The sequence below is a fragment of the Rana temporaria genome, chromosome 4 (genome assembly GCF_905171775.1).
Source record: "Rana temporaria chromosome 4, aRanTem1.1, whole genome shotgun sequence".
Classification (NCBI taxonomy): Eukaryota; Metazoa; Chordata; class Amphibia; order Anura; family Ranidae; genus Rana; species Rana temporaria.
Window position 1 is genome coordinate 456,500,367 of NC_053492.1, and position 15,419 is coordinate 456,515,785.

The 15,419-nt window shown below is 43.5% G+C and overlaps 1 protein-coding gene across 20 annotated transcripts in view; it reads right to left on the reverse strand.

Annotated features, from left to right (window-relative positions):
• The window catches only part of NRXN1 (neurexin 1), a 1,744,826-nt gene that overhangs the window by 854,871 nt on the left and 874,536 nt on the right, over positions 1 to 15,419 (reverse strand). The gene's annotated exons all lie outside the window — the stretch shown is intronic.

The following is a 15,419-nucleotide window of genomic DNA, read 5'->3' on the forward strand; positions in this document are numbered from 1 at the left end:
CTGCATTTATGGCACATGTGAGGCTGAATTGGTTGCAATGGTGAGGTTGTAATGGTAAGGCTGCATTGGTTGCAATGGTAAGGCTGAATTCATGGCAATAGTGATGCTGCATTCATGGCAATGGTAAGCCTGTGCGTGTTATACGCCGATAAATACGGTATATCCAAATAACACGCCCAAGCAGCGCTCTGGGATTAGTTGGGGCCACAAATAAAATATATACAGTATATCCAAATAACACGCCCAAGCTCATCTCTTCACCACACACAGCCACAAAGGCAAGAGAATTCTTGTTGGGCCGTGTATTAGTGCTCAGACGAACACACTTAGACAGAATTTTAATGGTTCAAAGAATGTCAGGCAAAATAGTCGGCCCTCACGCATGTTCACTTAATCAAATCTGGCCCTCTTTGAAAAAAGTTTGGACACCCCTGCCCTAAAGGGTCTCATTGGACGGGACATGTACAGCCTTTGGGAACGGCTGAGAGCGAAGCAAAGCACAGCCCCTGGGATCTCTCATTACCCCGGAGAGGGTCGTTTGCAGGCTTCCATGACCTTGTCTAATAGAGGGGTCCAGCTATTCCGGTAAGGGCATTTACTTACTTTCCTTCCTGGTGTAGCCGTGAGGAGCAGCTACTTTCAATCAACTTGGTGGTGGATTTTCCTTTCACTTTTTGATGCTGTTATTATCATTATTATTCCTTCGAATTGGATTTACTTCCACTAATTAATTTTTGGACTTGGTGTGTCAATCTATTTATTTATTGTCCCCATCCCCTAATTTGGGGTCCTGTTTTCAATTAATTTTCATCCTATTCATACACTAATTGTGCAGTTTTTCATGTTGTGTATAACATTTAGCGTGACCTATTTTTCTTCCTTTGTTCACATTTGTTACATGAATATCACATGTTTTTTTAGGTGTTGCAGCTTCTTTTTTTCACTAAATTTCACATCAATTGTTATATAATCATTTAATTTTCTTTAGCGCAGTATATTTTTCTTTTGTGGACCCTAAATACAAGTTTCCTTTAAAGTGGAAAACCTCTAAAATGAAAAAAATGAAGAAGCCACCTAGTGTGATAACTGACTGCTCTGTCATTCCTCTGCTATTTGCATGAGTCAATTGTGATAGTTCATGCCAACACCAGACAACCCCGTGTGACAACCCCCCACCCATCCAGCACACAGCAGGTGATTGACAGTCTCAGTTATGCATGTTTATCTATGAGATATGTGTAGAGGGGGTGTATCCATTTCATCCACTCAGGTCTCATATTACTCTCAGCTCTCTGCTCTATGCTACGTAGGGGTTTACAATCACAATAATAAACTGATGTAGTAAGCAAGTGCTGTATATGTGTTTATGACCCAGAAAATCATATAGCTCTCTGCTCCTTGCTGTGCAGTGTGAGACATTGGATCCCCCCTGCCTCCTGGAACTGAGAAATGTAGCCAGATTCAGAGAGATTGCCGCAACTTTGCGGCGGCGTAGCTTAGCGTGTTTAGGCTACGCCTCCGTAAGTTAGCGAGGCAAGTACTTGATTCTCAAAGTACTTGCCTGCTAAGTTACGGCGGCGTAGCCTAAAGCGTGCGGGCATAAGGGTGCCTAATTCAAATTTGTCTGAGGGGGCGTGTTTTATGGTAATGAGGCTTGACCCGACGTGATTGACGTTTTATTTCTAACTGCGCATGCGCCGGGCACCTACATTTCCCAGTGTGCATTGCGGCTAAGTCCGCCGCACGGGCCTATTGATTTTGACGTGGACGTAAACTACGTAAATCCCTATTCACGGACGACTTACGCAAACGACGTAACATTTTCGAAGCGGGAACGGCGGCCATACTTTAACATTGTCTACGCCACCTAGGGGGCAGCTTTAACTTTAGGCGGCCTATCTCTTACGTAAACGGCATAAATGTACTGCGGCGGCCGGGCGTACGTTCGTGAATAGGCGTATCTACTGATTTTCATATTCTACGCCGACCGCAATGGAAGCGCCACCTAGTGGCCAGCCGAAATATTGCAACCTAAGATAGGACGGCGCAAGCCGTCGAATCTTAGATATGTTTAAGCGTATCTCTGTTTGAGAATACACTTAAACATAGGTCGGCGCAGATTCTGAGTTAGGTCGGCGTATCTACTGATACGCCGGCCTAACTCTACCTTAATCTAGCTAATGGTGTTTACATTTTGGACTTTGAATGGATATAGAGCAGAGTGGGTTACAGATAAACAGATATAACCTATTAGGTGGATTTGCTTAGTCTCTATTTATCACTTGATGCTAGTCACTTCACTGGGTATATGTAAGGGTTTACAACAACTTTAATAAACAAATGATGTAGTAAGCAAGTACTTTATGAGTGTTGCTCCCAACCCTGGGAGATGGCTCTGCCCCCTCCAGCACACAGCAGGTGATTGGCAGTCTCAGTTGTGCATGTTTTCTTATAAGACTGTACAGAGGGGGTGTGTTCATTCCCTCCACTCAGGTCTCAGATTACTCTCTGCTATGTGGGGGTTTACAAACACTTAAAACGTAGTAAGCAAGTACTGCAACTGTTTTGATGACCCAGACACTTCATCTCTCCAGCACACCACAGGTGATTGGCAGCCTCAGCTGTGCATGGTTTCTTTTAAGACGGGGGTGTGTCCATTCCCTACACTCAGGTCTCAGATTACACTCAGCTGTCTGTTCCATGCTGTGCAGATTGAGATGTCAGATCCTCATTATGTACTAAAGCTAATTTCTGCATAAAAAACAATCTGTTTCTTACCTCAGCTTGCTCAATTAAGCTTTGGCAATACAAGGTGGAAGCTGATTGTTTTATATGCAGAAATAAACCTGATTCTGCACTCTCCAGCTTTATATAAAAAAAAACTCATAGTAACGAGCAAGAAATTAGCTCTTTACAACTTTATGCAAACGTCCTAAAAGGGATTAATTCATCTATATTATAAAAAGCTCCCAAATTTTACCAATACTCCTGGTTATAATTTCCAGTTCCTTTTTGAATACGCTACTTGTACAGCATTGTTGTACTTACAACTTTCTGTTTCGGGGACATTCGCTAATGGCTTTTATAAAGAAAAAAAAATAATGTTTTAGCATTTTCCCGTTTTTTGGTTATACAACAACTTTTTTTTAATAGATTCTTTTGTACAACAACTATCTTATTTTGTGTGGATTTCAGCAGCTCGGAGCGCTGCAAAGACTGGGTAATGTACTATGCTAATTATGTTTTACATAATCTAAGTTGTAAGCATTAAAGCAAAAATGGATTTTAATTATTTTATATAAAGACAGCATAATTAGCCATTTTTGTTCTAAGTGATTAACATGAAAAGGGACTTCTTGATAGCCCGGAGAAATTCCTGCACTGTGCAGCCGTGCTTGACTCTCACAGTTTACATTCTGCAAGTTCTTTCTAAAGCCCATTTTAAAGGGGTTTTCTACTTCACCTTGAGATAGATCCAATCAACCCTGGAGACTCTTAATGAGGGTGCCAATTCCTGAAGCATTCAGGCTTTTATGTATTTGTTTGCTCTGAAGGGAAACCCCCTTCCCCTCCCCTCCCCATTCTGACCTGTTTATGTCAGTCCTGGATGGGTTGTTGGCACTGAGGCTGAGCCAGGCATATCACAGGCAGTCCAATGCCCTGTACACATGGTCAGACTTTTGACTGGCCAAAATCACATCGAAATTTCGACGGAATTCCATCGGAGTAAAAGAGAACATGTTCTCCATCTAAACTCTGATGGAATCCCTTGGAATTTCCGATGAAAAAAGTCTGATGGGGCATACAAGCGGTCGTATGTACTGACTGTATGTACTGCCTGTATGTACTGCCTGCATACACTCGGTCGTATGTACTGCCTGTGTCCTCTGCAGTGTGCATCTAAAGCTACGTGGTGTGTACTGCCTGTGTCCTCTGCAGTGTGCACCTAAAGCTACGTGGTGTGTACTGCCCGTGTCCTCTGCAGTGTGCACCTAAAACTACGTGGTGTGTGTACTGCCTGTGTCCTCTGCAGTGTGCACCTAAAACTACGTGGTGTGTACTGCCTGTGTCCTCTGCAGTGTGCACCTAAAACTACGTGGTGTGTGTACTGCATGTGTCCTCTGCAGTGTGCACCTAAAGCTACGTGGTGTGTGTACTGTCTGTGCTATTTTTCTCAATGATTTTCATCCATATTGCAGGGACCAGACATTACATTAAAACCGCAAGCAGTTTTAAATTACTTTTTTCTTATAGTAATCTCATTTTGTGCAGGGACCATTCTAAATACGTGCCACTTCACTGGCATACTATAGACACCCAGCAGGTACGATATTTAAAGGGATTTTTCATTTTATTTTTTCACTTTAAGCATCATTGAAATCACTGCTCCAGAAAAAACGATCATTTTTAAAACTTTTTTCCCATTGATACATGTTCCCTGGGGCAAGACCCGGGTTCCCAAAGACGTTTTACGACAATAACTTGCATATTAGGCTTTAAAATTAGCACTTTTGAATTCGAATGTTCGAGTCCCATAGACGTCAATAATGGGGTTCTAAATGTTTGTGCGAACGGTCGGTCCGTTCGAAGGTTCTGGTGTGAACCGAACGGGGGGGGGGGGGGGTGTTTGGCTCATCCCTAGTCACTGCGCATACTGCAGTGATCTGTGCCTGGAAGTGGGAGCAAATACCTGTAGTACACAGGTTTCTGCTCCCTCCTCCCCCCTGAAAGGTTTTAAATGTGACACCGGAGGGAGGGGGGATTCCGAAAAGCGGAAGTTCCATTTTTGGGTGGAACTCCGCTTCCAGTTTGTCTTTTACAGAGACTTCTGAGACTTTTAAAAATGCCTTTTTTCTTTTTCTTTCTTTTGTAAATTATGGAAACTGGGGCACGCAGAATCTGGTGCAGCTGTGCATGGGAGCCAATCAGCTTCTAACTTCAGCTTATTTAATTAAGCTTTGACAATAAAACCTGGAAGCTGATTGGTTTCTATGCAGATCTGCACTAGCTTTTGCACACTCCAGTATATCCTCCCAGTATCTCTAGAAGCATTGCATGCACTAGACATGTGTGATTTTTTTAGGTACGAATTGAAATTTGGACAAAATTTGCGTGATTCAGAGATTCGGATGTATCAGGATCTCCGCAATTACAATAGTAACACATTTTAATGAATATGAAATAAATTCTAATGAAAACAACAAATTAATTCATATTCATTCCCTTCATTCAGATGACAGGATGCGTTAGTTTGGGCCTTTTGTTCATTTTTGAATCATCCAAAATAAAGTAAGGATATGACGAATGATCCAAATTGATTCGTATCCATTTTTTTTTTCTGTACCTGAAATATTCTAATAAGATTCTTTTTGTCGTGGAGTTGAGCTTGAGAGAACATTTGTTTCATTTGTATGAGTGTGGCATAATGCCAAGGTCAGTTGGGAATGGGAAAATTAATTCTGCTTAATATTATAATGAATGAATACATATTAATTTGGATTCATTTGTTTTATTCGAATGAGAACGGTGCAGTAGTCTTTGACTCTTGGATAATCAGACACTTCTTTTTGCATTAACATTTTTCATTATTTAAAAAAAATGCACTACATATGAAATGGAAATATACTGCAATAAATACAGGAAGGTCTAAAAGTGAAATAAGATAATTCCTACTTATTGTGTTCGGGTTAGAATCTCTGAATCACAAGTTCTATTGTCGCAACTCAAGTTCTATTGTCCAATTAGCAACTCAAGTTCTATTGTCCAATTAGCTCATTCTATTTCTAGTTGTGGATTGGACTAGCAGGGATGACTTATGCCCTGTACACACAATCGGATATCTGATGGAATCTAATCCGAAGGATTTTTTTGGTCGGATATCTGATGAAGCTGACTTTTATCAGTCTTGCCCACACACCATTAGTCTAAAACCTGACCGTGTCCAACGCGGTGACGTAAAACACTACGACATGCTGAGAAAAATGAAGTTCAATGCTTCCGAGCATGCGTCGACTTGATTCTGAGCATGCATGGATTTTTCTCAGATGGAGTTTCACACAGACAATTGTTTTTTTCTATCAGTTTTTTATCCATAGGAAAATTTTAAAACATGTTCTATTTTTTTTCACCGATGGAAAACAAACCGATGGGGCCCACACACGATGGGTTTGTCTGATAAAAACGGTCCATTGGTCCGTTTACATCAGACAAACCGATCGTTTGTACAGGGTTTTACGGTGCACATCCCCACAATTATTACCTCTTGCATCTCTTGACCTTCCCTCTTAGATTGTAAGCTCTAAGGAGCAGGGCCCTCTGATTCCTTCTGTATTAAAGTGTATGGTATTTGTACTGTCTACCCTCAAGATGTAAAGCCCTGCGTAAACTGTTGGCGCTATATAAATCCTGTATAATAATAATAATAAGTAATCTCCCGAAATGATGAGTTAACACCTTAAAATGAATATAGCCAATCTTCCGAAATAGCAAAAGCATAATAGAACTTCCGAAAATAGAAATTGATTTGGAACAACTAATATACTCTCCCGAAACAACAAAAATGTTCCGAAAACAAATCAAATCAAATCCTAAGGCCCCTTTCACAAGGGGCGGACTCCACCAGCGATCTGCTTGCTCAGCAGAGTACCTGTCCGATGATCACCGCTGAGCAGGTGGATGACGGGTCCGTGCCCGCTCCGCTTATCCAAAGCAGACATGGACACAGCCCACTCTTCTTTATGAACAGTCAGGTGTAAAAGGCCTGACTGTCCGTGTACCCCAGACTCCCTCCGATCCAGGAGTCCGATCCTGCTCTGATTACCCACTGCTTGCCCGGGTGGCCTGGCTCTACCTGTAACTATTATTCACCTTGCTCACTATCTGCATAGACTTCTGTCTGAAAATTGATTCCTCTCATGCCTACCACCTGCCATGATCTGTTGCCTCATTACATCCTGCCAGCCTTCTATCGCACCACCCTGGGCGGGACAAACCTGAGGGCTATGCCCTGGTGACATCTAGCAGCAAAGTAGTCTAAGGGACCATTAGGGTTTGTTGGCCCATCACTCCTTGTGGGCTGCTCTGGCCCATCACTCCTTGTGGGCTGATCTGGCCCATCACTCCTTGTGGGCTGCTCTGGCCCATCACTCCTTGTGGGCTGCTCTGGTGAAGACCAAGCTATCACTTAGTCTCCATGGCCTTGGGGAGCCTCCATCACTGGTCAGGGGGATCAATCATTACACATGTATATTGAAAAGTGGGAAAGTGGATTCACAAGACAAAGAGTTTCAGGAATGTTGGAGTTTTCAGAACAATGTAGACTTTGCTTTTGGGAATAGGGTAGGAAACTTTTTTAATAATTACACAGCTTGATATTGTTTTAGAGTAAAAGGATGTTGACAATCACTGAACACATTCAGGCTATATAGAAAAAAACAGGCTATGCTTAGATCGGTGCTGGGCGTAGAAAGAGAGTAATGCTGACTGACAGCACAGGTTACACAGGACAAAGCAAAGAAACTGTGTATTGGATGAAGCTTTGTTTTTTTCCTGGTTCAAACATAATTTTTACTGAAGGCCAAAGGACGAAGAGGAATGCCAAAACTCGGGAGCAAAAATTAAAGCCAAATTCCAGGCAAAACAGCTAAATCCACAGATGGAAGTCATACATGGGAGCTGGTTTACTACCTGCCAATGAATTTTTATTTCTTTTCATCTAGTCCTTTGATTAATACTTATAGGTCTTGTCCCTTCCTCCACCTGTGACTGGATACCAAAACAGGAAGCAGCCAACTCATTATCTTGAAATACAGAAAGGAGTGCCAACCAAAATGCAGGTAAAAGAGTCCAATATTATTTTGATTGTCAATAATCCTGCCACTATATAAAACTCTGGTTAGGCCACATCTGGAGTACTCCATCCAGTTCTGGTCACCAATCCTCAGAAGGGATGTGCTGGAAATGGAGAGAGTCCAAAGAAGGGCAACCAAATTAATAAAGGGCCTGGTAGACCTCAATTACGAGGAACGACTACAAGCATTACATTTATTCAGGCTAGAGAAGCACTGCTTGAGATGGGACATGATAGCGATTTAAAAATATCTCAAAGGTGATCTTAGCATAGGAAAAAAAATATTCAGTCTCAGGGAGTGTAAGACATGAGATCGGTGGATAATTTGTTTAACCTCTAAGGCTGCACAGGGGGTTTTTCACTGTCAGGGTGATAACGATGTAGAACCCTCTTCCACAATTGGTGGGGGCAGCGGGGAGTATGGACATTTTTAAAAGACTCTTGGATGTGCATCTTAACCACTAGCCGACCAGCCACCGCAGTTATACGGCGACAGGTCGGCTCGGCTGCGTGAACTCACGTAGCTATACGTCACTTCGCATTGCAGCCATTAGGGGCTGCTCGCCCCTGGTGCCGACGCACGTGCCTGGCGGGCGCGATCACCGCCGGGCACCCGCGATCGCTCGTTACAGAGCGAGAACCGGGTGCTGTGTGTGTAAACACACAGCTCCCAGTCCTGTCATAGGGGGAAATGACCGTTCGTCTGTTCACACAATGTATGAACAGTGATCTGTCATTTCCCCTAGTCAGTCCCACCCCCCCTTCAGTTAGAACACACCTAGAGAACATAATTAACCCCTTCTTCGCCCCCTAGGGTTATCCCCTCCCTGCTAGTGGCATTTTTACAGTAATCAATGCATTTTTATAGCACTGATCGCTATAAAAATGTCAATGGTCCCAAAAATGTGTCAAAAGTGTCCGCCATAAGGTCGCAGTACCGATAAAAATCGCAGATCGCCGCCATTACTAGTAAAAAAAAATATTAATAAAAATGCCATAAAACTATCCCCTATTTTGTAGACGCTATAATTTTTGCGCAAACCAATCTATAAACGCTTATTGTGATTTTTTTTATGAAAATTATGTAGAAGAATACGTATCGGCCTAAACTGAGGAAATAAATTGTTTTTATATATATTTTTGGGGGATATTTATTATAGCAAAAAGTAAAAAATATTCATTTTTTTTCAAAATTGTCGCTTTATTTTTGTTTATAGCGCAAAAAATATAAACCGCAGAGGTGATCAAATACCACCAAAAGAAAGCTCTATTTATGGGAAAAAAAGGACGCCAATTTTGTTTGGGAGCCAAGTTGCATGACCGCGCAATTGTCAGTTAGAGCGACGCAGTGCCGAATCGCAAAAAGTGGCCCGGCCGTTGACCAGCAAAATGGTCCGGGGCTGAATGGGTTAAAGAACACAACCTTCAGGGATATGGGAAACAACTATAGACACTGACATTCGTACGCCTCTTGGATTCTTAAACTATTGTCCTCTTGGACTATTGTCTTTACTCAACCTTAGCTACTATGTAACTATAACTATTGTTGATAAAAAACTCATATTAAAATATCCAATGTGCTAGAATTGTACATCTTGCAGCCCTGAGCAGGGGGAGAGATGTTGCCACCAATGCATGTTGGCTGTTTTTCTATTACTTTTTTTTATCAACAATTAAAATGATCTTGGACTCTATCATCTGGTTTTAATCTGGCCCTCCTCTCTGTATTTCTATGCTCTCAGCTGCTGTTGGGTGCCCATTAAGGGAAGCCCTGCTGTCAGGGAGCTGCCTCACTAGAGCTATTGAGCGTATTTAAGGTTTTCCTTTATCTGACTGTATTGCATGTCTAAGACCCCTTTTCACACTGAAGCACTTTGCAGGCGCTATAACGCTAAAAATAGTGGGCTGGATTCAGGTAGAATTGCACATTTTTTACGGAGGCGCAGGGCAACGTTTTTTCCCTGCGCCCCCGCAAATTTGCTGCGCTGCCCTTGATTCACGGAGCAGTAGCTCCCTAAATTGCGTGGGCGCGCCGGCAAAATGCCCGGCGCAAGCGCGCGCAATTTAAATGATCCCGTAGGGGGCGGAGAATCATTTAAATTAGGTGCGTTCCCGCGCCGATCGTAGAGCGATTGCTCCGTCGGGAAACTTTCCCGACGTGCATTGCGGCAAATGACGTCGCAAGGACGTCATTTGCTTCAAAGTGAACGTGAATGGCGTCCAGCACCATTCACGATTCACTTACGCAAACTACGTAAATTTCAAATTTCGTGACGCGGGAACGACGGGTATACGTAACATTGGGGCAGCCTTACGCAAAAACCGCTGTACGGAAACTACTTAATTGCGTACGCAGGGCTCGCACAACGTTGTGAATCGGCGTTAGTATGCAATTTGCATACTATACGCTGAGCACAACGGGAACGCCACCTAGCGGCCATCGCAAGAATGCAGCCAAAGATATGCGGGGAATAAGAGCCTTATGCCGCACATATCTTAGGATGCAGTCGACGTTGGGCAAGTAAGCAATTGTGCTGTGTAACCTATGGTTACACAGGCGCAATTGCTTCTTGAATCCAAGCCAGTGCCTGCAAAGCCCCCAAGGGCTTTCACATTGGAGCGGTGCGCTAGCAAGACGGTAAAAAAGTCCTGCCAGCAGCATCTTTGGAGCGGTGAAGGAACGGTGTGTATACTGCTCCTCCACCGCTCCTGCCCATTGAAACGAATGTGGCGCTTTGCGGGTGGTTTTAACCCTTCTTCGCCTGCTAGCGAAATTGATGGTAAAGTGTTGCTAAAAATGGTGACACTTTACCGCTGATGCACTCACCGGCCCAGTGTGAAAGGGGCCTAAGTTACCAGCACCTCTGTGAGTATGTTTTTTCCAGTTCCTCATCTCACAGAAACATAGAAGGGGGCAGAAAAAAGATTAAGTTTTCCATCAAGCCCCATTTTTATTTTTGATACTTTTTTGAGAATAGATGTATTACCAAAAACAAAACAAAAAGATTTGCGCTTAGCTGTAATTAAAGTTGAAGTACAGCCAAAGCTTGTTTGGCTGTGCCTCTCCTGTGGATCACAGGAGTGCAGTTTGTTCTGCACTCCTGTGACCTTTTTTCAGACAGCGGGCTGAAGGCTGATGTCATAGAGCTAGTCCATGCTCGGGAAAGATCGCAACAATGAAGTAGAAAACCACCCAAATGTCTGGACCGGCACCCGGCTCAGCCTCTAAGCAAGTCATTGAGAGCCTGAGCCGGATATTCCCCCTTCCAGTTGGGGGGGGGGGGGGCAGAGCAGAGAGCCAGTGACTGACTGGTCAATCAAGTCTTTTATATATATATATATATATATATATATATTTATATATATATATATATATATATATATATATATATATAAATATATATAAGACTTGATTGACCACTTGGTAATTTTTCTGCCATCACTTTTCAGTTCCGGTTCACACAGGGACAGCTTCTGAAGCACAAGAGACTTGCTGGCTGGATCACCAGATGGAAATAGAAGAAAGGAAGCCTAACAAAATGCAGCTATAACATCTAATGCCCTGTACAGCACAGTGGTGTAGTGAGTAGCACTTTCGCCTAGCAGCAAAAGGGTCGCTGGTTTGAATCCCGACCACAACACCATCTGCCTGGAGTTTGCATGTTCTCCCTGTGCCTGCGTGGGTTTCCTTCGGTAACTCCGGTTTCCTCCCACACTCCAAAGACATGCTGGTAGGTAAATTGGATCTTGTCCAAATTGGCCCAGTATATATATGTATATCTGTGTGTGTCACGATCCTACGGGGTAAAATGACTGCACCAGCCAAGCAGACACTGGCTGGAAAAGCGCCCAGAGGCAATTCAGTTCGCATGAGTAGCGCTATACAAGTCATTCGTTCATTCATACACACGATCGGTTCGTCTGATGAAAACAGACCGATGGATTTTTTTATCAGATATCCGATGAAGCTGACTTTCATCAGGCTTGCCTACACACCATCGGTTAAAAATCTGATCGTGTCCAACGCGGTGACGTAAAACACAATGACATGCAGAGAAAAATGCTTCCGAGCATGCGTCGACTTGATTCTGAGCATACATGGATTTTTGACGGATGGATTTCCCCACAGACGATCGTTTTTTTCTATCGTTTTTTTAACCATACGAAAATTTTAAAACAGGTTCTATTTTTTTTCACCGATGGGAAAAAAAACTGATGGGGCCCACACACGATCGGTTCGTCCGATGAAAACGGTCCATCGGTCCGTTTTCATCAGACGAACCGATCATGTGTACAGGGCATAAGAATTGTTAAGCTGCAATAAATGTTGCTTTTTCGGTTTAATACCGCTTTACCATAGGCCCCGTACACACGACCGAGTTTCTCAGCAGAATTCAGCCAGAAACTCGATCGGAGCTGGATTCTGCCGAGAAACTCTGTCGTGTGTACACTTTTCAGCGAGGAAGCCGACGAGGAACTCGTCGGGCCAAATAGAGAACATGTTCTCTATTTCCTCGTTGTTCAATGAGGAAAGTCGGCCCGCCTCGGCGGCTTCAACACTGAACTCGACGAGGAACTCGATGTGTTTGGCACGTCGAGTTCCTCGGACGTGTGTACGGGGCCTTACATAATGAAATCCCTCCTAACCATAAATAATTTATACCTAAACCTGATGCCGCGTACACACGATCAGTCCATCTGATGAGAGCGGACCGATGGACCATTTTCATTGGTTAACCGATGAAGCTGACTGGTGGTCCGTCGCGCTTACACATCATCAGTTAAAAAAATGATTGTGTCAGAACGCGGTGACGTAAAACACAACGACGTGCTGAAAAAAACGAAGTTCAATGCTTCCAAGCATGCGTCAACTTGATTCTGAGAGTGCGTGGACTTTTAACCGATGGTCGTGCCTACAAACGATCGTTTTTTTCCCATCGGTTAGGAATCCATCGGTTAAATTTAAAACAAGTTGGCTGTTTTTTTAACCGATGGTTAAATAACCGATGGCGCCCACACACGATCGGTTTTGACCGATGAAAACGGTCCATCAGACCATTCTCATCGGTTTAACCGATCGTGTGTACACGGCATAAGTTGCTGGGAAGAGGCAAATCACTCTCTATGCAGTAACAGACAAGAATGTTGGCAATAGAAAATTTCACAGTATTTTCATTTTGCAGCTGTACAAAAATAAAATAAATCCTTTTTATACATTTAATGATGATGTGCCATTTCATGACCCGCTCATTTCTATGTGGCTGCCTTGCTCCGGGCTACATATCCAATTTCACTCCATACTTCCCCTTCTGAGTTTAAAGTCGCTATTTATTATTTAATCAAATTTCATACCGCGCTCTCTGTTATGGTAAGAAACGGCAATTCTTGATAAAAATCCTCAGTCTTTACTGGTTTTAGATTACATACATGGAAGTATAAAGCTGCAGCATCCTCATTCTTCTGTGTGTCCTACTTAAAGGGTATATATAAAAGAATCTGTCATCCAAGGCTGGCCCTCCTCCTTATCATATCAGCTGAATGCAGCTCTGTGAAGAACAGCTATTACTAATTTATTTTGCAATCCTATTTGCTTTTGACACTTTATCTGTGAGAAGAAACATAACTTTGTATATTTGACATGCTACATACTAAGATGTCTTTGAAGCTGCTTATCAGTCTCAATGCCTGAACGTTTTATCGCGGTTTCTTTTTTTTTTTTGTGGTTTTCAATTATTTTATTGTTTTACGCTTTACTGAATTATTTTCCATTGCAAATTGCGCTCTGTTTATTGATGTCTAACAGCACACATGGCAAGAATATCAATCAGGGCAAACATACTGTATGTCTCAAAAGGTAAGTAAAAAATGTCTAAGACCTCGTACACACGATAGGGTAACCAGAGGACAACGGTCTGATGGACCGTTTTCATCGGTCAAAACCGATCATGTGTGGGCCCCATAGGTTATTTATCCATAGGTTAAAAAAAAGCCAACTTGCTTTAAATTTAACCTATGGTTGGAGTACAGACTTTGGGTTTTTCCCGAACCCGGACCCGAACCCGAATAATTGCTGAAAGGGGCTTGTCTGGGCTATCCCAGTGACGTAGCAGAGTGTGCGTCAGAGGGGGACGGGGTCACGTGATGCGTGGCCGCCTCCCCTATAAAAGAAATGTCAAAGCATTGGCACGTCATTCGCTGAGCTGTGCTCTGAATGGATGTTCTCATCGCTGGACCAATCGCTGGACACATCACCCGTCGCTGGACACATCACCCGTCGCTGGATAGAAAACGATGGAGCAGCGAGCAGCACCGATCGTCTATTTTCACTGCTGGATTTTTATTTGGTTTAATTAATAAAGTAATTTGTTCTACGGTGTGTGTGTTTTTTTTTTAAACTAACTTTTTACACTTCCTTCGTGAAATGGTAGGGGTGCAGTGTACCCCATTACCATTTCACACAGGGGGGGGCAGGATCTGGGGGTCCGCTTTGTTAAAGGGGTCTTCCAGATTCTGATAAGCCCCCCGCCCGCATACCCCCACAACCAAGGGCAAGGGTTGTGGGGATGAGACCCTTGTCCACCCCAAAGCACCCTCCCAATGTTGAGGGCATGTGGCCTGGTGCCGCACTCTGTCCCCCCCTCTTTTCTGTGGCCGGCCAGGTCAACAGGCTCGGATAAGGGGTCTGGTGTGGATTTTAGGGGGAACTCCGCGCCATTTTTTTTTTACATTTGGGGTGGAGTTCCCCTTAAAATCCACACCAGACCTGAAGGGTCTGGTTATGGATATTTATGGGAAACCCCACGTAATTTTTTTTTTTAAATTGACGGCGGGGTTCCCCTTAATATCCATACCAGACCTAAAGGGTCTGGTTATTGAATTTGCGGGGACCTCTGCGCATTTTTTATTTTTTTTTAACTAAAAGTCCGTGTCCCATTGACTTCAATGGGGTTCGGAGTTCAGGTTCCCGAACCCTAACTTTTTTTTTAAAGTTCGGGTTCGGGTCCGAACCCGAACATCCAGGTGTCCGCTCAACTCTACCTATGCTTTCCTGACCGATAGGTCAAAACCGATCGTTAGTAGGCACAACTATCGGTTAAAAATCCACGCATGCTCAGAATCAAGTCGACGCATGCTTGGAAGCATTGAACTTCGTTTTTTTAGCACGTCGTTGTGTTTTACGTCACCGCGTTCTGACACGATCGTTTTTTTAACCAATGGTGTGTAGGCGCGAGGGACCATCAGTCAGCTTCATCGGTTAACCTATGACAACGGTCCTTCAGACTGTTGTCCTCTGGTTAACCTATCATGTGTACAAGGCCTAAAGCCCTGTACACGCGGCCCAGAATCTCGTCAGGAAAAAAAACGCTGTTCTTTTGAATGGCAGGAACGCAGTGACGTCAACGACTATGACGAGCATGCGCTCGTCACATTCGATGCCGTCACCGCCATCTTGCTACACCCTACCTTGGAAGCTACCGCGCATGCGTCAAAGTCATTTCAAGCAAGCGCGGGTTTCCACAGCGACAGGTAAGTATACAGACGCTCGGGTTTCTCAGTAGGAAAACACTGC